A 27,162-nucleotide genomic window follows, 5' to 3' on the forward strand; every position below is an offset into this window, starting at 1 on the left:
GATGATAAATCAACTGCTATACCTGTCGGTATTTGTGAGGATGTGCTTGTTGTGGTTGCAAACGTTACTATTTTAACGGACTTTGTTATACTTGATATTCCCGAGGATGATAGTATGTCTATTATTCTTGGAAGACCTTTTCTTAATACTGCAGGGGCTGTTATTGATTGCAACAAAGGCAATGTCACTTTTCATGTTAATGGTAATGAGCATATGATACATTTTCCGAGGAAACAACCTCAAGTTCATAGTATCAACTTTATTGGAAATTTTTCATCGATTATATTTGGAGGTTTTTTAATTTCCCCTTCCTACTGTCAAGAAGAAATATGATATTCTTATTATAGGGGATGTGCATATCCCTGTTGAGGTAACTTAGTGTTATTCGAAATTTCTCCAGTTTCATGATTATCGGAACGGGTTTGTTAACAAGACTTGATCAACCTTGTTAGTGGATTCTTTTTGATGAGCATGAGATGGATGAAACTAGAAGCACAAACTTCTGTACCCTCTCTATACTTTCTGTTATTTATATTAAATAAAGTAAAAATAGTATTTTCTGTTTGTTTCCTGACTTATCAGTGCAATATAAAAATATCCCAAAAATAAAAGTCCTCAGAATGCCATGCCAATTTAATATGATTTTTTCGGGAATATTTGAGGATTTACTGTGCAAAAATTACCGCGGGAGGAGCTGCCAGCTGACCACGAGGGTGGTGGGCGCCCCCCTCTAGGGCGCGCCCCTGCCTCATGGGCCCACGGTGGCCCTCCTCCACTTATCCCAGCACCCATCTTCTTCCTCTATCTCACACAAACCCGAAAAACCAACTCAAGCACGAGTTCCAGCCACTTTTGCTGTGATTTTCGAGCTCCTTGCTCAAAGCACCTATCGCAAAACTGCTTGGGGAGATTGTTCCTTGGTATGTGACTCCTCCATTGGTCCAATTAGATTTTATTATAGTGCTTTATTCTTTGCAAATTTGTGCTGCATAGGTGACCATGTTCTTGAGCTTGCATGTCAAATTTATATGGTTCCAAGTAGTTCTAATGCCTGATATAGGCTCTAGGCACTTGTAGGAGTAGTTGCTATCAATATTATTGAAGTTGGTTCATTTTTGTTTTAAGTTACTAAAAATTTCAGATTGTTTCAGAAAAATAATGAGGAGATTTTTGAGGGGCTCATCGAGCCAAAGCTCGAAGGAAAAGGCACCGAAGCCTAAGTATAATTTGCCGCGCACCGCAGAGATTCGGGCGTGTGAATGGCCTTCCGAAGATTTCTTGAGAGCAGCCGATATCTATGAAGATTTTCATGAATTGGCTCACAATGCAGGCCTCACCGCTTTCCTCCACGACAAATGCGATCAGTATCTCTTACTCACAAATACCTTTGTGCAAAACTTTCATTTTCATTCTAGGAACTCACCACCTACGGTGGAGTTTCATTTATATGATGAGCATAAGGAGATGTCACTTTATGATTTCTGTCGGATTTGTTTAGTCCCTTTTGGGGGCAAGACAGAAGAACCACATCATGAGGATGTGGGTGGGTTTATTGATAATATCACTGTAGAAGAAACCAGGAAGGTTTCCGACGCACGAATCACTAGCATACATTTTCCTGTTTTGCGTTACTTTGCATTATTTGCTAGTCATTGTTTAATTGGACGCGGAAATTCTAGAAACCTTAGTATCCCTGATTTAATTATTCTACTCCGAGGTTTATACAGTGATAACACTTTTAGTTTGGGCGGTATTATTGCTAGACGGTTAAATATGAACCGTACTAAGGGCCCCATCTTTGGAGGCATCTATGCCACACGCCTAGCCGCACATTTTAACATACCTATTAGGCATGCTGAGAAGGAAGAAAAGGTGCTGCCCCGTGTTTATCTAGATCATAAAAGTTTGGTGGCACATGATTTTATTGTTAAAAATAGGGCAGGGGAGCTTAAATATCAATTGTTCTTTAATAAACATCATCCTGAGACTATTACCTTGCCTGCTCCTTCTTTATTTGATTTGACTGCAGGCACGTACCTTGTTCCGTTGACGGCTATTCACGCCTACCGGAACCCTGCACCAGTCGAGGAGCCAGAACATGAACCACAAGATGAGCCTCCACGACAATCTGTTTATTCTTGGGATCCAGAGATGGCTGTCAGCCAGTGGCAGTCAGAGTCTTCTTCTTCATCACAGTATGATCCCAACTATTCTTTGTCGCAGTACGACCCCAACAACTATTATTATGGGTATCCGCTAGGCCAGCCGTGGCCATAGACCAACTTAGGCCAAAAGCCTAAGCTTGGGGGAGTACGTATTTCTCACCGACATTACATTTATGTTCACACACACACATTACCAGATGTCGGTGCTCATACTTTTTCACTGTAATATCCATGCTAGTTTATTTTCTTTTTCCTGCTTCCTTCTTGTGTGTTTGTTAAACCTTAAGAAAAACCAAAAAAATTAGTAGTAGTTTATTTCTCTGTTGTAGTAGGAATAATTAAAAAGAAAACCCAAAAATATTTCCCGTTCTTATTTTTCTTGTTGGGAGCTTTCCCGTGTAAATAGTTTTATTTCTTTTCTTTTATTTGGGGGTCAGTAGGAGAAGACCATAATTAAATTGTTGAAGTGGCTCTTATATGCATTATTGTTGATTTTACCAAGAGCCCATATTGCCTTGTCTTCTCCAGTTGTCACAATCCCAGTTCAGCCCTTGCTTGACTTTGCTTGTTCTTCACGCCATCATGTTTTAATTCCAAAGAAACTTGAAATGGGGATTGTTGAAACCTTAGCACCAAATGAAATTCACTAGGTTCAATTAAAAATATTCTCAGTGAATCCAAATGGTTTTCAAAAATGTTCATCATTTCTGGAAAATGCTGGAAGCAATAACCAGAGGTGTTGCACATTTTTCCATGACATATTTGGGCTCCGAATTAAATCATATTATATTTGCATTTGGGAATTTAAATGCTATAAAATATTTTAAATGCTCAAATAATCATAAACTAAAATGTTTACTGTTGGATATATTATAAACAGTAGCCATGATTAGTTTCATGATTTTTGGAAATGTCTTAGCATTATAATTAAGTCAAAACAATTGCAGAAAAATAGAAAACAGAAACAATTTAGAAAAGAGAGAGAGAGAACACTTACCTGGCCACCTACCTGTGCAGCCCACCAAGGCCGGCCCAGCTGGCTAGCCCAGCCCACCAGGGGCACGCTTGTCTTCTTCCCCTTGCCAGCGCATGAAGCAGTTCGGTGGCGAGCGCCGACGTCGTGCCTGGCCATCTCCTGCTTGCTGCCGCCTCCCGACGTCGCCCTGGAGACGCCACGCGCCCCCAGGCCCTCTCAACCTCTCCCCGAGCTCCCCTCCTCCTCTGGCTCTCTCGCATGCAAACCACCGAGCGCTGTCGTCGCCGCCGACGAGCGCAACCGCGGCCATCGCCTCTCCCTTGCCTCTCCGTGATGTCCAGAGGCTCCGCCTCGACGCCACGGAGCCCCAAGACGAAGCACGCGCCCGCGGAACGCCCGAAGCGACGCCATCATCCTCATCCTCGCTGTCGGACGCCGGAGATCCCCCTCGCCGCCCCGCTCGCTCCGGCGCCTCCCCGAGCTCGCTGACCTTCCCTAGATGATCGCCGTGAGCTTCTGCTCCCAACCCGTCTCTCCTCCCACTCAATTCCTTCCTCTAACCCGCCGGCCACCGCGGCCGAAGCTCACCGCCGCCTGCCTTGTCGTGCGCCGCCACTGCAGCCCGCGCCCATCGTTGCTGGGCATGGCAATGAGCTCCTGGTGTTTCCAGGAGGCCGCCTATCCCTTTTGCCAGCTCGCCCGTGCCCCGTAGCACCGCTGCCCGTGTGTACCCGAGCGCCGCCGCCGCCCACCTCGATGCCGGCGACGCTACAGCCCTCCCCTGCAGCTGCCACTTGCACCATCCGACGCGCCTCGACGTGCTGCTTCCGTAGAGCCCAGCCGCGCGAGCTCCCGTCGCCGGAGTTGGCCGGACGGGCAACCCCGTCGTGTCCTATTTAGCGCCGGCGGCTAACCGCCGTTTTGGATGATGTGGCACGTCATTAGCCACTAATGACCGTGACTAATTAACCCCCTCTCTCACTGACACAAGGGCCCCACGCCTAATTAACACCGGGCTTATTTTCTATTTTGTTTAGTTTATAACCCAGCAGGACCCACCTGTCATTGACCTAGGATGCACTGGGTCACTGACCAGTGGACCCCACTGGTCAGGTTTGACCTGGATGGCGCCTGTTGACCTGTTGAGGTCAGCATGACGAAATGCTGATGCAATAATGTAATTTCTGGATTTATTTCTATTCAGGAAATTCCAGAAAACGTTATTAACTTCTAAAAATCATATAAAATCAACCGTAGCTCAGAATGAAATAATCTATATATGAAAAATTATTAGAAAAATTCAAGGAATCGGTTTACGGCATTTTCATGCATGTTAGAATAACTTATGGCGGCTGTTTAGGCCAATTCATATAAATGGAATTTAAACTCTCACATATGGAGTTTGAATTTGAACCTAGGGTTCAAACCAACTCCATTTAACATGTTGCTAGTTGCATTAGCTCAAACCACATCATATTGACATGTCATGATCATGCATCATATTGTGCATTGCATTGATTGTGTTTCTTTCTCTGTTGCCGGTATTTGTCCCCTCTCGATAGACGTGGTTTCGACGATGAGATCGATGACACCGACGAAGAACTATAATTATCTTCAGGAGTGCCAGGCAAGCAAAACCCCCTTGTTCATTCCGATACAAACCCACTCTCTCGCTCCTGCTCTCTTTTACTGCATTAGGACAACTACGATTCAACTGTTACATGCTGTGGTAGTCGAACCCCTTTCCTTTGCATGACCTGTCATTGCCACGGTAAATAGATGAAACCCACTAGCATGAGTAGGAGTTGTTTGAGCCCTGATGTGCCCACTCATTCATGTTTGCTTGTCATGCCTGCTATTGCTTAGAGTTGTGTCAGGTCTGATTCACCGGGGATGAATTGGAAAGTTGTGAACATGTCCTACTGTGTGTGAGCTAAGTGTGTGAACACGATTTGGTAAAGGTAGCGGTGAGAGGCCATGTAGGAGTACATGGTGGGTTGTCTCATTGAAACCGTTCTTAGGAACTGAGTTTTGTGTTTGTGATCCATGAAACAGCTACTACCACACATTGGGCCCTGAAATATAACCCCGCTCGACTTACTGACCCCTCTCATCCTTTGTCCAGGAGTTGCAATTAGTTTCTGGTGTTTATAGGATATGTGTTGGCGGCCGTGCGTAGCGCTGACCATAGGGGTGGGCTATGATGCGGTAGATACACCGTGGCACGGTGTACCGGGCGCCCATTTGGTGTCTCGGGAACCCTGCACACATCGTTTGGGGCTGTGAGCGAAACTCCGGCCAGATCTCCTCGCGGATGGAACCCGAATAGGCGATAAACCCGGACTAGAGACTTGTGCGGTTAGTCAGGTCGTGGTCTACACCCACGTCGGCTTTCGCTTGAAGTCTGCCGAGCACATGTCGTGTGCAGACGCTAAGTGGTGGAAACATGTGTGACGAAGTACACCCCTGCAGGGTATAAAACTATTCGAATAGCCCCGTCCGCGGAAAAGGACTTCTGGGTTGCCTATAACAGTTCATAGACAAGTGAAAGTGGATACTGTAAAATGCGCAAGATAAGAGTGAGTCCTATGGATGGCGTTCTCGTAGGGAGACGAGAGCGGATCCATAGTGGTGTATTGATATGGTGAATATGTGGACTCGTGTGCGCCACCTCAAAAGAGTTACTTGCAGTCGTAGTTTAAGATAGCCACCGAGTCAAAGCTGGCTTGCTGCAGTTAAACTCCACCACCCCTTGTTGATACCGATGCATATGTAGCTAGTTCTGTTGTAAGTCTTGCTGAGTACTTGTGTACTCAAGTTTGCTTAATTTATGTTTTGCAGAGAGACTTCAGTCTCGCTAGTAGTTTTGCATGGACTTCGACGTTTAGCTTGATACCTCAGCTACGATATTGTGCCCTCAACAGGATCTGGTAGATAGTCAAGCTTCTCAGCCTTTTTCATTTGTAGATGTCTGTACCCAGACATGTTAAGCTTCCGCATGTGCCTTGATTTGTATGCTCTGAATGATGGGTCATGAGACCCATGTTTGTAATATCTCGCTCCTCGGAGCCTAATGAATAAATATTTGAGTCGTAGAGTTATGTTGTGATGCCATGTTGTATTTACACATATCGAGCATATTGTGTGTATGATTGAAATGCTTGATATGTGTGGGATCCGACAATCTAGATGTTTATCCTTGGCAGTCTCTCTTATGGGGAAATGTAGTCTAGTGCTTCCATGAGCCATAGTAGTCCGCTACATCCCGGTTCACCGGAGTCCTGCTAGCCCAGCACTGCTGCTCAGGACACTTGACTGGCCGGCATGTGTTTCACTTGGTTCCTGTGTCTGTCCCCTCGGGGAAATGTCACACGGTGACATCCGGAGTCCTGGCTAGCCTGCTACAGCCCGGGTTCCCGGAGTCCTGTTAGCCTAGTGCTACAGCCTGGATTCACACGCTGCTGACCGACATGCTCGATGTGATTCATGTATGCCTGTCCCCATAGGTTGGTGCCGCTTTGGGTTCATGACTAGCCATGTCGGCCCGGGTTCCCTGTCATATGGATGCTAGCGACACTATCATATATGTGAGCCAAAAGGCGCAAATGGTCCCGGGCCATGGTAAGGCGACACCCGTGGGAATACCGTGCGTGAGGCCGCAAAGTGATATGAAGTGTTACCGGCTAGATCGATGTGACTTGGAATCGAGGTCCTGACAGCTTTGGTATCAGAGCCTGACTGCCTGTAGGATTACCAAGCCAAGCTGGTCGAAGTTGAGTCTAGAAATGCTTTAGTTATATAAGGGAATTGATTGTGGAAGGGAACGTAAGGATCTTTTTACTCCTTATGCCCTTCTGATCTGAGTCAACCTCTTCTTCTCTACGGGGATTAAGAACTAGGCCTTCTCATCTATCTATTAGGATGACGAGTTACTATGTTAGAGACTTATAGGATTGTTGGTTCCAGGCCTCAATTCAGTTTCTACTACTTTTAGTATGTTGTCAGCTGAACCAGAACCTTGATATGATGATGTTGAGTGGTTATGCCACCATTTTTGCAGGTTGTCTCAAATCTTTTGAGCAATTACAGCCGTTATGTTGTCCGAGTCATTCCAGGTTACTAAATAGTCTGATGCATTTGCAAACCCCTTCCTCCTGTTCCTGATGTCCATTTGGGCCAGATTAATCACACTAATTGGTGAGTTGAGGTACTCTGTCGACTCGACATATATGTTGGAGCTATTATTATGACCCTAGGTGTTTTAGGGAGTCACCTAGTAATCTAGCCATGTTTTGTGTTCCGGTGTGATGATTCTGGCCACCATTCTCGAAAGCATCCCGTGCTGCCATTTAGTAGTAGGTATTCTATTCCTGGGTTCTTGAACCCGAGATTCACCCTACTTACATCCTATTGATAGTGTTTGCTCGTTCCTTTAGGATATTAGTAACCTTGCGACAGTCCTCGAGGTCCGTGGTATTTCTTTCTTCCAATACCATGAACCATTAAGGCAGAAGTTCTTTGAACCAAAATATCATAATCAGAGTACTCTTGAGGAGTTCTCCATTCATAATTGTGATTCTGCCAGTCCTACCTTCCTGCATGGGTTATCTGGAAGAAACTTGTTGAACTTGGTTTGACATATTAATCTATGCATCCACAACTCAGAAAGGTATAAGTCCTCTTGAGTTGTCCCTCTTCATTTGTATTCCGACCATTGCCTATCAATTGATAGTCAGGAGTAATTGTGCATCCATGTTATCGATGCTTATTATTCTTGTGGTCCGTTAAGCCATTCTATTTCAGAATGACTAGGAGAAACAAACTCCAGTACCTCATCCATATCCAGGATTGGGTCAAAGTAGTTGAGTTCTGCAGATCAAATGCCAATCCAGCTTTTGCTCTATTCTATCCTGGAGTATTACCCCCTTTATGTCAGGATTGTCATGAGAATTGCACCATCTCTTATACATTCTTGACGCAGTGATACTTCTTACCATCATTTTTCATTCCTCGGTTCCCGTGTTATTGTAACCGGAATGTCGACAAGTGAATCGTGATGTGTGAAATCAATACTCCGAGCAACTCGTTGCTTGGTAGTAAATGGACAATATTCTCATTCTTAGCGTGTTGGTTATTGAACTACCATTCTAAGATTAATCTTGCTACCTAGTCAATTTTCCTGGTGCACGCTTCAATCAAGAGTTGGGACTGTGTCTATCCTTGCTTATTTGATCATATCACCTTGCCCTGAAAAGCAAGATTGTTCTCGAGCTTAGTGGCATATCGGTGGTTCGTGATTTTCCGAATATCTTCTCGGAAGTGTTACCAGGTTGTCACCTGACCGCTATGTTGAGTTCGTGATCAAGTTGGTTTCTTGTAGCCACGCCTTTTCTCCAAGAATCGGTGTTGGATACCCCTGAGCTAGTTGGTTAAGCTAAACAACAACTTGGATAGTTGGAAGATAAAAGCTTGTCTGTCCTAGTTCATGTTAAGGGATATTTTTTGTGTGTGTGTGCATGTGTTGAAGAAAGATGATATCTTCACCAATTGGTCCTCGTGATCAGTTGTTGGATTTATTGTCTTGTCAAAACTTTGACTTGAGTATGGGCTATCGTCATGTCAAATCAGAACCAACGATGTTCGTAATGTTGTCTTACTCGTGGTTGATCCCTCGAGCAAACACCATTACATCTTTTGGTCTGACCAATGCTATCACCGTGTTCACATGATGGTGGAAGTCTAGTGATATGGAAACTCCGATGAGTAGATGTTGAGCCCATCAGCAACATTTTGTCTCCCCCATGATTCATGTTGAACATTAAGCTACTATTGGGAACTTTGTAACCATTGCCTTCATGTTGCATTCATGAGGTATATGTTTGGTGCAAGAAGTGGCTTTCTCCAAGTTCACGTGCATTAGGTGCAAGTTGCCGTCGTGAATTCGAGAAAGTTAGTTTTTGCTTCCTCGGGAATCATCCCAAGTCAGTCATGCACGTGCGAAGTATACTATGGCTTGAGAGATTAGCTACCTCCATTCCATTGGTATTTCCTAGCACACCAAGCCACTGATTGATTTGTTCAAAGAAAAGAAGTTCATGCGCTAACCCTGAAGGGCTCGGACGGATATGCACAAGACTTCGTTATCCCAATGATGGTTCCCAACTAGAACTCGATAGTGTTTTTATTATAAGACTACTACGTGGTTATTCTTGTCTTGGACAACCTTCTCACATGTATGTAGCAGAACCGGCTCATGTTTTGGAGCCTGCTATCGTAGTTCATATCCCGAGAATCTCGCAACGTCATCTCGTAGATTTGTGTTGCAAACTTTCTTTCGGACATGCTAAGTCTGGAATATCCTGGCACTAACCAGATCTGAATCTCAGGCAGATACGATGGTTGGAACTTTCCCAACAGTTGCATTTTGTTCCCAGTTTGCACCGCCATTGTGCCAATTCCCCATGGGATGCCTTCTCGGTAGTTGCTATGCATGATCATCTTCAAGAGTGGTCCTGTCATGGGTCCCATCCATTTTCGGTGATAAGCAAAAGTCATCCATTGCGTTGTCTTCAACAAGGTAGTCCACATCATCCATCCTAGTCCGAGTATGCAATTTCTTCGAGCTCTTTCAAACAATCAATTGTAATTTGCCTTAAGCTGGTATGAAGAGTTTCAATGATCTATGGATCAAAAGTAATTCTTTTTGCCACTTAAGGGAACAGTCCAACGAGTCACCTTTCCCAAGGTGCCCCGTTACGGGATCATGGCAATTATTTCCTCCCCACCTTGACACCATCCACCATCTTTCTAAGCGTGGAATTGTTGCCCACCAAATCAAACCCTGTCATTGTTCTTCCATCCCTCTCGATGTGTTTTGTGTCTCAACTCGAGATGTTTCAACATCTCATTCCGCGAGTGATATTGTATAGCTCGATCTTCAAGAAGACCAATCCTAGTAGGGTTTCTTTCCGTTGTCATCGCGTGGATGAAGATCTCAAAAGCGAGGATGTCAAGATCAACGTATGCAACGAATCAACAACCTTATGAGGTGCAGCTTGGATCGAGAAGACTATGATAGTTTGTGACCTTCTTTCTTCTTACCTCACGTCTTGAATCTCGGGACGAGATTCTTGTTTAGTGGGGGTGAGCTGTCACAGCCCCAGTTCAGCCCTTGCTTGACTTTGCTTGTTCTTCATGCCATCATGTTTTAATTCCAAAGAAACTTGAAATGGGGATTGTTGAAACCCTAGCACCAAATGAAATTCACTAGGTTCAACTAAAAATATTCTCAGTGAATCCAAATGGTTTTAAAAAATGTTCATCATTTCTGGAAAATGCTGGAAGCAATAACCAGAGGTGTTGCACATTTTTCCATGACATATTTGGGCTCCGAATTAAATCATATTATATTTGCATTTGGGCATTTAAATGCTATAAAATATTTTAAATGCTCAAATAATCATAAACTAAAATGTTTACTGTTGGATATATTATAAACAGTAGCCATGATTAGTTTCATGATTTTTGGAAATGTCTTAGCATTTTAATTAAGTCCAAACAATTGCAGAAAAATAGAAAACAGAAACAATTTAGAAAAGAGAGAGAGAGAACACTTACCTGGCCACCTACCTGTGCACCCACCAAGGCCGGCCCAGCTGGCTGGCCCAGCCCACCAGGGGCACGCTTGTCTTCTTCCTTGCCAGCCATGAAGCAGCTCGGTGGCGAGCGCCAACGTCGTGCCTGGCCACCTCCTGCTTGCTGCCGCCTCCCCGACGTCGCACTGGAGACGCCACGCGCCCCCCAGGCCCTCTCAACCTCTCCCCGAGCTCCCCTCCTCCTCTGGCTCTCTCGCATGTAAACCATCGAGCGCTGTCGTCGCCGCCGACGAGCGCAACCGCGGCCATCGCCTCTCCCTCGCCTCTCCATGATGTCCAGAGGCTCCGCCTCGACGCCACGGAGCCCCAAGACGAAGCACGCGCCCGCAGAACGCCCGAAGCGACGCCATCATCCTCATCCTCGCTGTCGGACGCCGGAGATCCCCCTCGCTGCCCCGCTTGCTCCGGCGCCTTCCCGAGCTCGCTGACCTTCCCTACATGATCGCCGTGAGCTTCTGCTCCCAACCCGTCTCTCCTCCCACTCAATTCCTTCCTCTAACCCTGCCGGCCACCGCGGCCGAAGCTCGCCGCCGCCTGCCTTGTCGTGCGCCGCCACTGCAGCCCGCGCCCATCATTGCTGGGCATGGCAATGAGCTCTTGGTGCTTCCAGGAGGCCGCCTATCCCTTTTGCCAGGTCGCCCGTGCCCCGTAGCACCGCTGCCCGTGTGTACCCGAGCGCCGTCGCCGCCCACTTCGACGCCGGCGACGCTACAGCCCTCCCCTACAGCTGCCACTTGCACCATTCGACGCGCCTCGACGCGCTGCTTCCATAGAGCCCAGCCGCGCGAGCTCCCGTCGCTGGAGTTGGCCGGACGGGCAACCCCGTCGTGTCTTGTTTAGCGCCGGCGGCTAACCGCCGTTTTGGATGACGTGGCACGTCATTAGCCGCTAATGACCCCGACTAATTAACCCCCTCTCTCACTGACACGAGGGCCCCATGCCTAATTAACACCGGGCTTATTTTCTGTTTTGTTTAGTTTATAACCCAGCAGGACCCACCTGTCATTGACCTAGGATGCACTGGGTCACTGACCAATGGACCCCACTGGTCAGGTTTGACATGGATGGCGCCTGTTGACCTGTTGAGGTCAGCATGACGAAATGCTGATGCAATAATGTAATTTCTGGATTTATTTCTATTCAGGAAATTCAAGAAAATGTTATTAACTTCTAAAAATCATATAAAATCAACTGTAGCTCAGAATGAAATAATCTATATACAAAAAGTTATTAGAAAAATTCCAGGAATCGGTTTATGGCATTTTTCATGCATGTTAGAACAACTTACGGCTGCTTTTTAGGCCAATTCATATAAATGGAATTTAAACTCTCACATATGGAGTTTGAATTTGAACCTAGGGTTCAAACCAACTCCATTTAACATGTTGCTAGTTGCATTAGCTCAAACCACATCATATTGACATGTCATGATCATGCATCATATTGTCCATTGCATTGATTGTGTTTCTTTCTCTGTTGCCGGTATTTGTCCCCTCTCGATAGACGTGGTTTCGACGATGAGATCGATGACACCGATGAAGAACTATAATTATCTTTAGGAGTGCCAGGCAAGCAAAACCCCCTTGTTCATTCCGATACAAACCCACTCTCTCGCTCCTGCTCTCTTTTACTGCATTAGGACAACAACGATTCAACTGTTACATGCTGCGATAGTCGAACCCCTTTCCTTTGCATGACCTGTCATTGCCATAGTAAATAGATGAAACCCACTAGCATGAGTAGGAGTTGTTTGAGCCCTGATGTGCCTACTCATTCATGTTTGCTTTTCATGCCTGCTATTGCTTAGAGTTGTGTCAGGTCTGATTCATCGGGGATGAATTGGAAAGTTGTGAACATGTCCTACTGTGTGTGAGCTAAGTGTGTGAACACGATTTGGTAAAGGTAGCGGTGAGAGGCCATGTAGGAGTACATGGTGGGTTGTCTCATTGAAACCGTTCTTAGGAACTGAGTTCTGTGTTTGTGATCCATGAAACAGCTACTACCACACATTGGGCCCTGAAATATGACCCCGCTCGACTTACTGACCCCTCTCGTCCTTTGTCCAGGAGTTGCAACTAGTTTCTGGTGTTTATAGGATATGTGTTGGCGGCCGTGCGTAGCGCTGACCCTAGGGGTGGGCTATGATGCGGTAGATACACCGTGGCACGGTGTACGGGGCGCCCGTTTGGTGTCTCGGGAACCCTGCACACATCGTTTGGGGCTGTGAGCAAAACTCCGGCCGGATCTCCTCGCGGATGGAACCCGAATAGGCGATAAACCTGGAATAGAGAGTTGTGCGGTTAGTCAGGTCGTGGTCTACACCCACGTCAGCTTTCGCTTGAAGTCTGCCGAGCACATGTCGTGTGCAGACACTAAGTGGTGGAAACATGTGTGACGAAGTACACCCCTGCAGGGTATAAAACTATTCGAATAGCCGAATCCGCGGTAAAGGACTTTTGGGTTGCCTATAACAGTTCATAGACAAGTGAAAGTGGATACTCTAAAATGCGCAAGATAAGCGTGAGCCCTATGGATGGCGTTCTCGTAGGGAGACGGGAGCGGATCCATAGTGGTGTATTGATATGGTGAATATGTGGACTCGTGTGCGCCACCTCAAAAGAGTTACTTGCAGTCGTAGTTTAAGATAGCCACCGAGTCAAAGCTGGCTTGCTGCAGTTAAACTCCACCACCCCCTATTGATACCGATGCATATGTAGCTAGTTCTGTTGTAAGTCTTGCTGGGTACTTTTGTACTCACGTTTGCTTAATTTATGTTTTGCAGAGAGACTTCAGTCTCGCTAGTAGTTTCGCGTGGACTTCGACATTTAGCTTGATACCTCAGCTATGATCTTGTGCCCTCGGCAGGATCTGGTAGATAGTCAGGCTTCTCAGCCTTTTTCATTTGTAGATGTCTGTACCCAGACATGTTAAGCTTCCGCATGTGCCTTGATTTGTATGCTCTGAATGATGGGTCATGAGACCCATGTTTGTAATATCTCACTCCTCGGAGCCTAATGAATAAATATTTGAGTCATAGAGTTATGTTGTGATGCCATGATGTATTTACACATATCGAGCATATTGTGTGTATGATTGAAATGCTTGGTATGTGTGGGATCCGACAATCTAGTTGTTTATCCTTGGCAGCCTCTCTTATGGGGAAATGTGGTCTGGTGCTTCCATGAGCCATAGTAGTCCGCTACAGCCCGGTTCACCGGAGTCCTGCTAGCCCAGCACTACTGCTCAGGACACTTGACTGGCCGGCATGTGTTTCACTTGGTTCTTGTGTCTGTCCCCTCAGGGAAATGTCACGCGGTGACATCCGGAGACCTGCCTAGCCTGCTACAGCCCGAGTTCCCGGAGTCCTGTTAGCCCAGTGCTACAGCCTGGATTCACACGCTGCTGACCGACATGCTCGATGTGATTCATGTATGCCTGTCCCCATAGGTTGGTGCCGCTTTGGGTTCATGACTAGCCATGTCGGCCCGGGTTCCCTGTCATATGGATGCTAGCGACACTATCATATACGTGAGCCAAAAGGCGCAAATGGTCCCGGGCCATGGTAAGGCGACACCTGTAGGAATACCGTGCGTGAGGCCGCAAAGTGATATGAAGTGTTACCGACTAGATCGATGTGACTTGGAATCGGGGTCCTGACACCCGTTTATTGAATGCTCGCAGATTCCAGCTTAGTCCAATGCACATACACTCTTATTATTATTCACACCGTTTGGTCGTGCGAGTGAAAGGCAATTATGATGATATATGATGGACTGACTGAGATGAGAAAAGCTGGTATGAACTCGACCTCTTTTGTTTTTGTAAATATGATGAGTCTCTCGTTCTTGATTCAGCTTATTATGAATAAACATGTTTGCAATGACAATTAGAGATCATAGTTGCTTGTGCCATGCTTGATTAGCTATGAGTTATAATGATTTACCTTGTATGTCAACATGCTATTGAGATGATTATAATGTGGTATGATGGGGTGGTATCCTCTTTTGAATGATTTAAGTGACTTGACTTGGCACATGTTCACGCATGTAGTTGAAACAAAATCAACATAGCCTTCACGATATTTATGTTCATGGTGGATTATATCCTACTCATGCTTGCACCCAATGTTTATTTATTTTAATGCATGTACATGGCTGTTGTCGCTCTCTAGTTGGTCGCTTCCCAGTCTTTTGCTAGCCTTCACTTGTACTAAGCGGGAATACTTCTTGTGCATCCAATCCCTTAAACCCCAAAGTTATTCCAGATGAGTCCACCATACCTTCCTATATGCGGTATCTACCTACCGTTCCAAGTAAATTTGTATGTGCCAAACTCTAAACCTTCAAATAAACATTCTGTTTTGTATGCTCGAATAGCTCATGTATCAACAAAGGCTGTCCTTATCTTCCGTGTTAGGCGGGTTATTCTCAAGAGGAGTGGACTCCGCTCCTCACTCACGAGAAAATGGCTGGTCACCAGGATGCCCAGTACCATGCTTTATGCAAACTAAATCACAATTAATTGCAAACAAAACTCCCCCTGGGACCTGATGTATGTTGGAGGCACTCGTTGTTTCGAGCAAGCCATGGATTGATGCTTGTTGGTGGAGGGGGAGTATAAACTTTACCATTCTGTTTGGGAACCGCCTATAATGTGTTTAGCATGGAAGATATCGCCATCTCTTAGTTGTTACGTTGACAATGAAAGTATACCGCTCAAAATACAATTAATCTCTATTGCAAAACCGAGCTCTGGCACCTCTACAAATCCCTGCTTCCCTCTGCGAAGGGCCTATCCATTTACTTTTATGTTGAGTCATCACCCTCTTATTAAAAAGCACTAGCTGGAGAGCACAGCTGTCATTTGCATTCATCACTGTTAATTTATATTGGGTATGACTATGATTGGATCTCTTTTGCCATGAATTACAATGTCTAGTCAGTCCTTGATCTTTAAAGGTGATCTGCATTTATGTTTTGCGGTCTCAGAAAGGGCTAGTGAGATACCATCTTGTTATATCATATTATGATTGTTTTGAGAAAGTGTTGTCATCCGAGATTTATTATTATGACTTGCTAGTTGATTATGCTATTGATATGAGTAATTATGAGACCTGATAATTATTTGAAATGTGGTTAGTTATGATCTATGCTGAAAACTTGAATGCTGGCTTGACATAGTTACAACAACAAGAGCAAACAGAGTTTGTAAAAGTTTTTCTTTCTTTCTTTTAGTTTGTCAACTGAATTGCTTGAGGACAAGCAAGGGTTTAAGCTTGGGGGAGTTGATACATCTCCGTCGTATCTACTTTTCTAAACACTTTTGCCCTTGTTTGGGACTCTAACTTGTATGATTTGAATGGAACTAACCCGGACTAACGCTGTTTTCAGCAGAATTACCATGGTGTTGTTTTATGTGCAGAAAACAAATATTCTCGGAATGACCTGAAACTTCACGGAACATCTTAGAAAAAATAATAAAAAATCCTCGCCAAAGATGAAGACCAGGGGCCCACACCCTTCTCATGAGGGTGGGGGGCGCGCCCCCCCCTAGGGCGCGCCCCCTACCTCGTGCCCCCCCTGGAAACCCTCCGACGCCAACTCCAACTCTATATATTTGCTTTCGGAGAGAAAAAATAGAGAGAAGAAATCATCGCGTTTTACGATACGGAGCCGCCACCAAGCCCTAAAACCTCTCGGGAGGGCTGATCTGGAGTCTGTTTGAGGCTCCGGAGAGGGGGATTCGTCTACGTCGTCATCATCAACCATCCTCCATCACCAATTTCATGATGCTCACCGCCGTGCGTGAGTAATTCCATCGTAGGCTTGCTGGACGGTGATGGGTTGGATGAGATTTATCATGTAATCGAGTTAATTTTGTTAGGGTTTGATCCCTAGTATCCATTATGTTCTGAGATTGATGTTGCTATGAATTTGCTATGCTTAATGCTTGTCACTAGGGCCCGAGTGCCATGATTTCAGATCTGAACCTATTATGTTTTCATGAATATATGTGAGTTCTTGATCCTATCTTGCAAGTCTATAGTCACCTACTATGTGTTATGATCTGGCAACCCCGAAGTGACAATAATCGGGACCACTCCCGGTGATGACCATAGTTTGAGGAGTTCATGTATTCACTATGTGCTAATGCTTTGTTCCGGTTCTCTATTAAAAGGAGGCCTTAATATCCCTTAGTTTCCAATATGACCCCGCTGCCACGGGAGGGTAGGACAAAAGATGTCATGCAAGTTCTTTTCCATAAGCACGTATGACTATATACAGAATACATGCCTACATTACATTGACGAATTGGAGCTAGTTCTGTGTCACCCTGTGTTATAACTGTTACATGATGAACCGCATTCGGCATAATTATCCATCACTGATCCGGTGCCTATGAGTTTTCCATATACTTGTTTACGCTTATTTACTTTCCCGCTGCTACTGTTACAATCACTACAAAATACCAAAAACATTACTTTTGCTGTCTTTACTTTTGTTGCTGCTACCGCCACTATCATATTACTTTGCTACTAAACACTTTGCTGCAGATACTAAGTTTCCAGGTGTGGTTGAATTGACAACTCAGCTGCTAATACTTGAGAAAATTCTTTGGCTCCCCTTGTGTCGAATCAATAAATTTGGGTTGAATATTCTACCCTCGAAAGCTGTTGCGATCCCCTATACTTGTGGGTTATCACCTACCAATCTATCCCCCTAGGAGCATGCGCGTAATACTTTGCTTTGATAACTTCTAGATTTTTGCAATACGTATATGAGTTATTTATGACTAATGTTGAGTCCATGGATCATACGTACTCTCACCCTTCCACCTTTGCTAGCCTCTCTAATACCACGTACCTTTCGCCGGTATCATACACCTACCATATACCTTCCTCAAAACAGCCACCATACCTACCTATTATGGCATTTCCATAGCCATTCTGAGATATATTGCCATGCAACTTTCCACCATCTAGTTCATCATGACATATTCATCATTGTCATATTGCTTAGCATGATCATGTAGTTGACATAGTATTTGTGGCAAAGCCATCGTTCATAATTTTTTCATACTTGTCACTCTTGATTCATTGCATATCCCGGTACACCGCCGGAGGCATCCATATAGAGTCATACTTTGTTTTAGAATCGAGTTGTAATCATTGAGTTGTAAATAAATAAAAGTGTGATGATCATCATTTAATAGAGCATTGTCCCAAAAAAAGAGAAAGGCCAAGGAAAAAAAAGAAGGCCAAAAAAATAAAAATAAAAAGGGGCAATGCTACTATCTTTTTTTCCACACTTGTGCTTCAAAGTAGCACCATGATATAGCGAGTCTCATATATTGTGCTTCAAAGTAGCACCATGTTCTTCATATAGAGAGTCTCATATGTTGTCACTTTCATATACTAGTGGGAATTTTACATTATAGAACTTGGCTTGTATATTCCAATGATGGGCTTCCTCAAAATTGCCCTAGGTCTTCGTGAGCAAGCAAGTTGGATGCACACCCACTTAGTTTCTTTTTGAGCTTTCATACATTTATAGCTCTAGTGCATCCGTTGCATGGCAATCCCTACTCACTCACATTAATATCTATTGATGGGCATCTCCATAGCCCGTTGATACACCTAGTTGATGTGAGACTATCTTCTCCTCTTTGTCTTCTCCACAACCACCATTCTATTCCACCAATAGTGCTATATCCATGGCTCACGCTCATGTATTGCGTGAAGATTGATTTTTTTTTTTGAAAAAGGTAGAGTATGAAACAATTGCTTGGCTTGTCATCGGGGTTGTGCATGATTTAAATACTTTGTGTGGTGAAGATAGAGCATAGCTAGACTATATGATTTTGTAGGGATAACTTTCTTTCGCCATGTTATTTTGAGAAGACATAATTGCTTTGTTACTATGCTTGAAGTATTATTATTTTTATGTCAATATAAACTTTTGTCTTGAATATTTCTAATCTGAATATTCATACCACAATTAAGAAGATTTGTATTGAAATTATGCCAAGTAGCACTCCGCATCAAAAATTCTCTTTTTATAATTTACCTACTCGAGGACGAGCAGGAATTAAGCTTGGGGATGCCTGATACGTGTTCAACGTATCTATAATTTTTGATTGCTCCATGCTATATTATCTACTGTTTTGGACTATATTGGGCTTTATTTTCCACTTTTATATTATTTTTGGGACTAACCTATTAACCAGAGGCCCAGCCCAGAATTGCTGTTTTTTTTGCCTATTTCAGTGTTTCGAAGAAAGAGAATATCAAACAGAGTCCAAACGGAATAAAATCTTCGGGAATGTGATTTTCTCACCGAACGTGATCCAGGAGACTTGGACCCTACTCCAGGGAGTCAAAGAGGAGTTCACGAGGGTGGGGGGTGATGAAGCTATGTACCTAGGATAGGGTCATGGACCTGTCCGACATACCCTACCCAAGGACATCTCTACAAAGAATCAGAAGCAGTCAAAGAGAAACCATCGTCCACTCGACCATGAAGATGTGCTCACTCGACCACCTTGAAGACACTCGACCACCTTGAAGACACTCGACCGCCAGAAGATGAGAAACTCTCCACTCTGCAACGGTCAATACTTAAACCATAGCTTTATGGGCATTTATAGCACTTTATTGCAGATGTTACCAGTAACGCCCCTCCTTTATGAACATTGAACCCTGTGTAATGGAGGGGAGCTGGGGTCCTGGCGCACTCTATATAAGCCACCCCCTCCTCTGGGACAGGGGTTCACACTTTCTGTAATTCACACACACATATTCAGTCGACCGCCTCAGGGCTCCGAGACGTAGGGCTGTTACTTCCTCCGAGAAGGGCCTGAACTCATAAACTCGTGTGTACAACTCCTCCATAGCTAGGATCTTGCCTCTACATTCCTACCACCCTATTCTACTGTCAGTCTTAGGACCACGACAGTTGGCGCCCACCTTGGGGCAGGTGTCTTAGCGACTTATTGGAGAAGTTGCAATTTTTCCGATCCCCTTCATCATGGTTCCAGGTGGAGGTTTGGCTGAGGGTGGCGAGATCCGTCTCGGCGCGCTCGTGTTTGTCGCCGACGACTCCACTTGGCTCCAGGAGGCACCACTCAACGCCGACGCGCTCCCCGCCCGCGGGGCAGTGCACTTTCGCGCGTGCGTCCGCGGCGTCCTCCTGCGGCAACCGTCGACCCAGTACCAGTCGACTCCAGCAGCTTTCCCCCTTCCTGCGACCCGCCGGAGCAAGCGCACTGGTTGGTCGAGGCTTCAGCGATGGGTGAAGCATGCGGTGGCCCGCCAATGGGCCACCCCTCGAGTCACGGTGATCGAGCCCAACGAATCTCTATACGGCCTGTTCGATCTGTCGACTGGCTCCGTAGAGACCGCATCCGAGTGCGGCAGCAGTGACTCGGCGGCGGAAGTCCTGATGGTCAATGGACCACGCAGACCTCCTGGCTTCAATCGCGAAGACGGAGGTGACGGGAACGGCGATCCGTCGCGCATTCACGAGGAGTACCGCCCCGAACCTCTCTCCTCGCAGCAGAGGGAAGAACTTCGTCGCCGGAACATGGATGCTCTGTACACTCCTATAGTTGGAGAAACCCCTGAGGCCCAGGCCTTGGAGCAGGCGCACTTGGCCAATCTGGCTAAGCGCACTCGACTGGAGAACCTCCAGCGCGCACTCGACGATCGCGCTCGACAACATGCTCCTGAGTCCAGTCGACGCCAACTTTTTCCACCTCCAACTCAGGTATACCGAACCCCGATCCAGAATCTAGCTGCTGCTGCCCGGATAGCGGAGTCAATTCAACCCTCCCAGTCAGAAGCTGGTCGAGGTCTGGTGCAGATTCGAGCCTTGCTCCGGGTAGCGGGAGAGCAGAATACAGTTGTATCTCAGTCGCGGGATAGGATCCACAGCAGATCTGTGATGGCAGACACAGTTCAGTCGGCCCATAGCCCAAGATCGCCTCCGAGGCATGAGAGACGAGGGGATCGACGAGATCAGTGCAGAAACCGAGAGCAGTATGATCACCAAGTCGATCATGATGATCTCCGTCGAGTGCCCACGCCTCCCTCGAGGAGCGGGTCGTATGTGCCTCGACAGCATGAAGACAGACGCCCTCACAATGTTGGGTGGGGTATTCCAATCGACCCCAGGGAGCCAGGCTTTGGTGCGAGATCTATTCTCGTGCAGGGCTTGGTCGACAAAAACAGAGCTCACCGGGAGGTCCATGATGGAGGTCCACAAACCAGCAACAGGGTGCATGTCTCTGGTGCAGAGTGCTTCAGCAGAGCTATCAGAGCTGCTGTGATTCCCCCAACTTCAGGTTGGCGTCTGGAGTTAGTAAGTTCACCGGGGAGTCCAAGCTTGACACTTGGCTTGAAGACTACCGAGTGGCTGTCCAGATTGGTGGCGGCAATGATGAAGTGGCCATGAAGCACCTTCTTCTGATGTTAGAGGGCTCGGCTAGAGCGTGGCTGAATCAGTTAGCCCCTGGCAGCATCTATACTTGGGAAGATCTCGCCCGAGTGTTTGTCAGAACATTCGAGGGCACGTGCAAACGGCTGGCAGGTTTGACAGAGTTGCAGTGTTGTGTTCAGAAACTGAATAAAACTTTGAGGGATTATATCCAGAGATGGATCACCCTACACCACAAAGTAGAAGATGTGTCAGATCATCAAGCAATTTGTGCCTTTAAGGAAGGTGTCAGGTATCGAGAGTTGAATATGAAATTCGGCCGGACAGGGAATATGACTCTGGCTCGGATGATGGAAATTGCCACCAAATATGCCAATGGTGAAGAAGAAGAGCGGCTCCGGAGTGGAAAGCACAAAGCAGTCGCCCACGAAGCCGGAGGAGGAAACTCCGGTCGGAAACAGAAGCGCAAGGCCGAGCCAGCTGCTCCGGGCAAAGCCTTGGCTGTGGTTCAAGGAAAGTTCAAGGGGAAGCCCAAAGGGCCGTGGAACCCCAAGAAAGTAAAAGATCAAGATGACATGTTGGATCTGCTATGCCATATCCACACCAAAAAAGATGAAGAAGGTAATTTCATTTACCCGAAGCACACCACTCGGCAGTGTCGGCTCCTAATCCAGCAGTTCCGAGAGAAACAGCCCAAGGAAAAAGAGAAGGAGGCAGACAAAGCTGAGGATGAGGAAGAGGATGACGATGGTTATCCCCACGTGAATTCCACTCTGATGATTTTTGCTGACGTTGAGAGCAAAAGTCGATTGAAAGTCATCAACAGGGAAGTGAACATGGTCGCTCCGGCGACACCCAGTTACTTGAAGTGATCGCAGACTACCATTATGTTTGACCAGGCTGATCATCCAGCGCACATCGCCACCCCTAGGAGGCAAGCACTGGTGGTCGACCCGGTGGTTGAAGGCACTCGACTGACAAAGGTCTTGATGGACGGTGGTAGTGGCCTGAACATACTATATGCAGAAACGTTGAAAGGAATGGGCATTCCGATGTCCAGACTCAGTGAAAGCCATATGAGTTTCCATGGTGTCATTCCAGGCAAGAAGGCTGCATCCCTCAGCCAGATTGCACTCGACGTGGTTTTCGGTGATTCCAAAAATTACCACAAAGAAAAGTTGACGTTTGAAGTTGTGGATTTCTAGAGTGCTTATCATGCAATTCTGGGCAGGCCAGCTTATGCACGATTTATGGCTCGACCATGTTACGTCTACCTCAAACTGAAGATGCCTAGTCCCAGAGGAGTGATCACTATCTCTGGTAATCGGAAGAAGGCAAAAGAGTGCTTCCAGAAAGGCTCAAAGATCGCCGATGCCCAGATGGCCGTGGTAGAATTGCAAGAATACCAGAAAAATGCAGATCTGAGTGACTTGCTGCGAGCCAAGAAGCCAGCCACAGATTCAACATTCCAGTCGTCTGGTGAAACAAAGTCGATTCACATTCACCCGACAGATCCCAATGCTGCTCCAACTCACATTTCAACCTCACTCGACTCCAAATAGGAAGAAGCGCTCATCCAGTTCCTCCGTGAGAACTGGGACATCTTTGCATGGAAGCCTTCTGACATGCCGGGTGTTCCCAGGGGACTGGCTGAGCATTGTTTGAGAGTCGACCCGAAGGTGAAACCAGTTAAAGAGCATCTTCGACGGTCTGCCATCCAGAAAAGAAAGGCAATCGGTGAAGAGGTGGCTCGGCTTTTGGCAGCCGAGTTTATCCGAGAGATTTATCACTCCGAGTGGTTAGCCAATGTTGTCATGGTCCCGAAGAAAGACGACTCACTTCGTATGTGTATTGATTTCAAGCATATCAATCGGGCCTGCTCGAAAGATCACTTCCCTCTCCCTCGCATCGATCAGATAGTCGACTCGACTGCAGGGTGCGAGCGTTTGTCCTTTTTAGACGCCTATTCCGGGTACCACCAGATCCGTCTGTACGGGCCCGATGAAATAAAGACAGCTTTTATCACCCCGTTTGGGTGCTTCTGTTATATCACAATGCCATTCGGTTTGAAGAACGCCGGAGCCACATTCATGAAGATGATTCAGAAGTGCCTGCTCACTCAGATCAGTCGGAATGTGGAAGCATACATGGATGACATTGTGGTCAAGTCACGTAAAGGTTCTGACCTACGGACTGACCTTGCTGAAACCTTTGCCAACCTCAGAAAGTATGATATCAAGCTCAATCCATCAAAGTGCATGTTTGGAGTTCCAGGCGGAAAGTTACTCGGTTTTCTTGTTTCCGAACGAGGAATTGATGCTAACTCAGAGAAAGTAGGCGCTATACTCCGAATGAAGCGCCCTGTGCGTGTGCATGATGTCCAGAAGCTTACTGGTTGGTTGGCCGCCCTAAGTCAATTCATTTCTTGCCTCGGTGAAAAGGCGTTGCCTCTTTACCGACTGATGAAGAAATCAGACAAGTTCGAGTGGACCCCAGAAGCTGATGCAGCGTTTGCAGAGCTAAAAGCCCTTCTTTCCACCCAGCCGGTGCTTGCTGCTCCAATCAGCAAAGAGCCTTTACTGCTTTATATAGCAGCCACTAGACAAGTCGTCAGTACAGTACTTACGGTCGAGCGGGAAGAAGAAGGAAAAGCTTATAAGGTTCAATGCCCAGTTTATTATATTTCTGAAATCCTGACCCCGTCAAAGCAGAGATATCCTCATTATCAGAAGCTTGTCTATGGGATTTATATGACCACGAAGAAGGTTGCACACTATTTCTCGGATCACTCTGTTACAGTCATCAGCGATGCTCCATTGTCAGAGATTCTGCACAACAGAGGTGCAACTGGTCGAGTGGCCAAATGGTCGATTGAACTCCTTCCCTTGGATATCAAGTTTGAGGCAAAGAAAGCTATCAAGTCCCAAGCAATAGCAGATTTCCTCACCAAGTGGATCGAACAGTAACTGCCGCCTCAAGTTCACTCTGAGCACTAGACCATGTTCTTTGACGGATCCAAGATGCTGAACGGTTCTGGTGCTGGAGTAGTTCTGGTATCCCCCCGAGGAGACAAGCTCAGATATGTCCTCAAGATTCACTTTGATTCCTCCAACAATGAAGCAGAATATGAAGCACTCCTGTATGGGTTGCGCATGGCCATCTTACTCGGCATCCGGCGCCTCATGGTCTATGGCGACTCAGATTTGGTAGTTAATCAAGTGATGAAGGAGTGGGATGTCAGAAGCCCAGCCATGACTGGGTACTGCAATGCGGTGAGAAAGCTTGAGAAGAAGTTTGAGGGGTTAGAACTCCACCACATACCCCGACTGAAAAATCAAGCAGCCGACGATTTGGCAAAGATAGGTTCCAAGAGAGAAGCCATTCCCAGCAATGTATTTTTGGAGCATATCCACTCGCCGACAGTTCAGGAAGATCCTTTTACTGAAGAACCCCCGCAACCTAAGAGCGCCACAGATCCGACTGAAGTCGAGGTCCCAGCCGTGGTCGACCTGATCATGGAGGTTCTGGCCATTACTCCTGACTGGACGGTGCCCTACATTGCGTACATCCTCAGGAAAGAACTCCCGGAGGATGAAGAAGAGGCTCGACAGATCGTCCGTTGATCCAAGGCCTTTACTGTTATAAGAGGGCAGCTGTTCAGGGAAAGTGTGACTAGAGTCGGTCAGAAATGCATAACACCAGAAGAAGGTCGAATGATCCTCAATGACATCCACTCGGGAACCTGTGGTCATCATGCGTCCTCTCGGGCCATCGTGGCTAAAGCATACCGAGCGGGATTCTATTGGCCATGAGCAAATGAAATGGCGAAAGATATAGTCGACAGATGTGAAGGCTGCCAGTTTTACTCCGACATGTCTCACAAGCCAGCGTCAGCCCTGAAGACCATCCCCCTCATCTGACCCTTTGCTGTTTGGGGTCTGGATATGGTTGGACCACTGAGAACAGGCAGGAGCGGCTTCACTCATGTGCTCGTTGCAGTCGACAACTTTACCAAATGGGTCGAAGCTAAACCTATCAAGAACCTTGATGCAAGCACCGCTGTCAGTTTTATCAGAGAATTGACATTTAGATATGGAGTTCCACACAGCATCATCATGGACAACGGGTCGAACTTCGATTCTGATGAGTTCAGAGCTTTTTGCGCCTCTCAAGGCACTCGAGTCGACTATGCTTCGGTCGCTCACCCGCAGTCGAACAGACAAGCAGAAAGAGCCAATGGCCTAATTCTCAAAGGACTGAAACCCCAACTGATGCGTGATCTCAAACACGCAGCAGGCGCTTGGGTTGATGAACTTCCGTTAGTTCTATGGGGCTTGAGGACAACTCCTAATCGGTCGACCGGATGAACCCCTTTCTTCTTGGTTTACGGAGCCGAAGCTGTTCTGCTAAGTGACCTGCTCCACAACGCACCCCGAGTCGAGCTCTTCTCCGAAGAGGAAGCAGAACAAACCCGACAAGATTCAGTCGATCTCTTGGAGGGGGAAAGAGAGATGGCCTTGATCCGGTCGACCATCTATCAGCAAGACTTGCGTCGATTCCATGCCAGAAATGTGAGGGGTCGAGCCTTTCAAGAAGGAGACCTAGTTCTTCGAGTGGATCAACAGAAACCACACAAGCTTGCCCCGACTTGGGAGGGCCCCTTCGTCATCACCAAAGTTCTCCACAATGGAGCATACCATCTTTACAGTATTGAGCATCAAAAAGACGAGCCACGGGCTTGGAACGCGGAGCTGCTCCGCCCCTTTTATACTTAAGCACTCGTTCGAATAAAATGTAATAAGAAACACCTTTGTAACTTGTTTATCAAAGACAAGAGCTTATGGTCCTATCATTCGATTGTTGTGTTTTTATTCACTTCTGAAATCCCCCAGTGGGTGGCTTAGTCGCGAATCCGTTTCGCCTAAGTTCGAAAGAAAATCCTACCGAGTGGAGAGCAATCCTCCCACTCGGGGGCTTAGCTGTAGTCCAGCACTCGCCTAAGTTCTCTCACTAGGAGGCTTAGCTGCAGTCCGGTACTCTCCTAAGTTTGAAAAAATCCTACCGAGTGGAGAGCAGTCCTCCCACTCGAGGGCTTAGCCGCAGTCCAGCACTCGCCAAAGTTCTCTCACTAGGAGGCTTAGCTGCAGTCCGGTACTCGCCTAAGTTTGAAAAATCCCACCGAGTGGAGGGCAATCCTCCCACTCGGTTGCTTAGCTGCAGTCCAACGCTCGCCTAAGTTCTCTCACTAGGAGGCTTAGCTGCAGTCCGGTACTCGCCTAAGTTTGAAAAAATCCTACCGAGTGGAGAGCAATCCTCCCACTCGGGGGCTTAGCTGCAGCCCAGCACTCGCCTAAGTTCTCTCACTAGGAGGCTTAGCTGCAGTCCAGTACTCGCCTAGTTTGAAAAACTCCTACCGAGTGGAGAGCAATCCTCCCACTCGGGGGCTTAGCTGCAGTCCAGCACTCGCCTAAGTACTCTCACTAGGAGGCTTAGCTGCAGTCCGGTACTCGCCTAAGTTTGAAAAAATCCTACCAAGTGGAGAGCAATCCTCCCGCTCGGGGGCTTAGCTGTAGTCCAACACTCGCCTAAGTTCTCTCACCAGGAGGCTTAGCTGCAGTCCGGTACTCGCCTAAGTTTGAAAAAAAATCCTATCGAGTGGAGAGCAATCCTCCCACCCGGGGGCTTAGCTGCAGTCCAGCACTCGCTTAAGTTCTCTCACTAGGAGGCTTAGCTGCAGTCTAGTACTCGCCTAAGTTTGAAAAAATCCTACCGAGTGGAGAGCAATCCTCCCACTCGGGGGCTTAGCTGCAGTCCAGCACTCGCCTAAGTTCTCTCACTAGGAGGCTTAGCTGCAGTCCGGTACTTGCCTAAGTTTGAAAAAATCCTACCGAGTGGAGAGCAATCCTCCCACTCGGGGGCTTAGCTGCAGTCCA

The sequence above is a fragment of the Triticum urartu genome, chromosome 1 (assembly GCF_003073215.2).
Source record: "Triticum urartu cultivar G1812 chromosome 1, Tu2.1, whole genome shotgun sequence".
In the NCBI taxonomy this organism is placed as follows: Eukaryota; Viridiplantae; Streptophyta; class Magnoliopsida; order Poales; family Poaceae; genus Triticum; species Triticum urartu.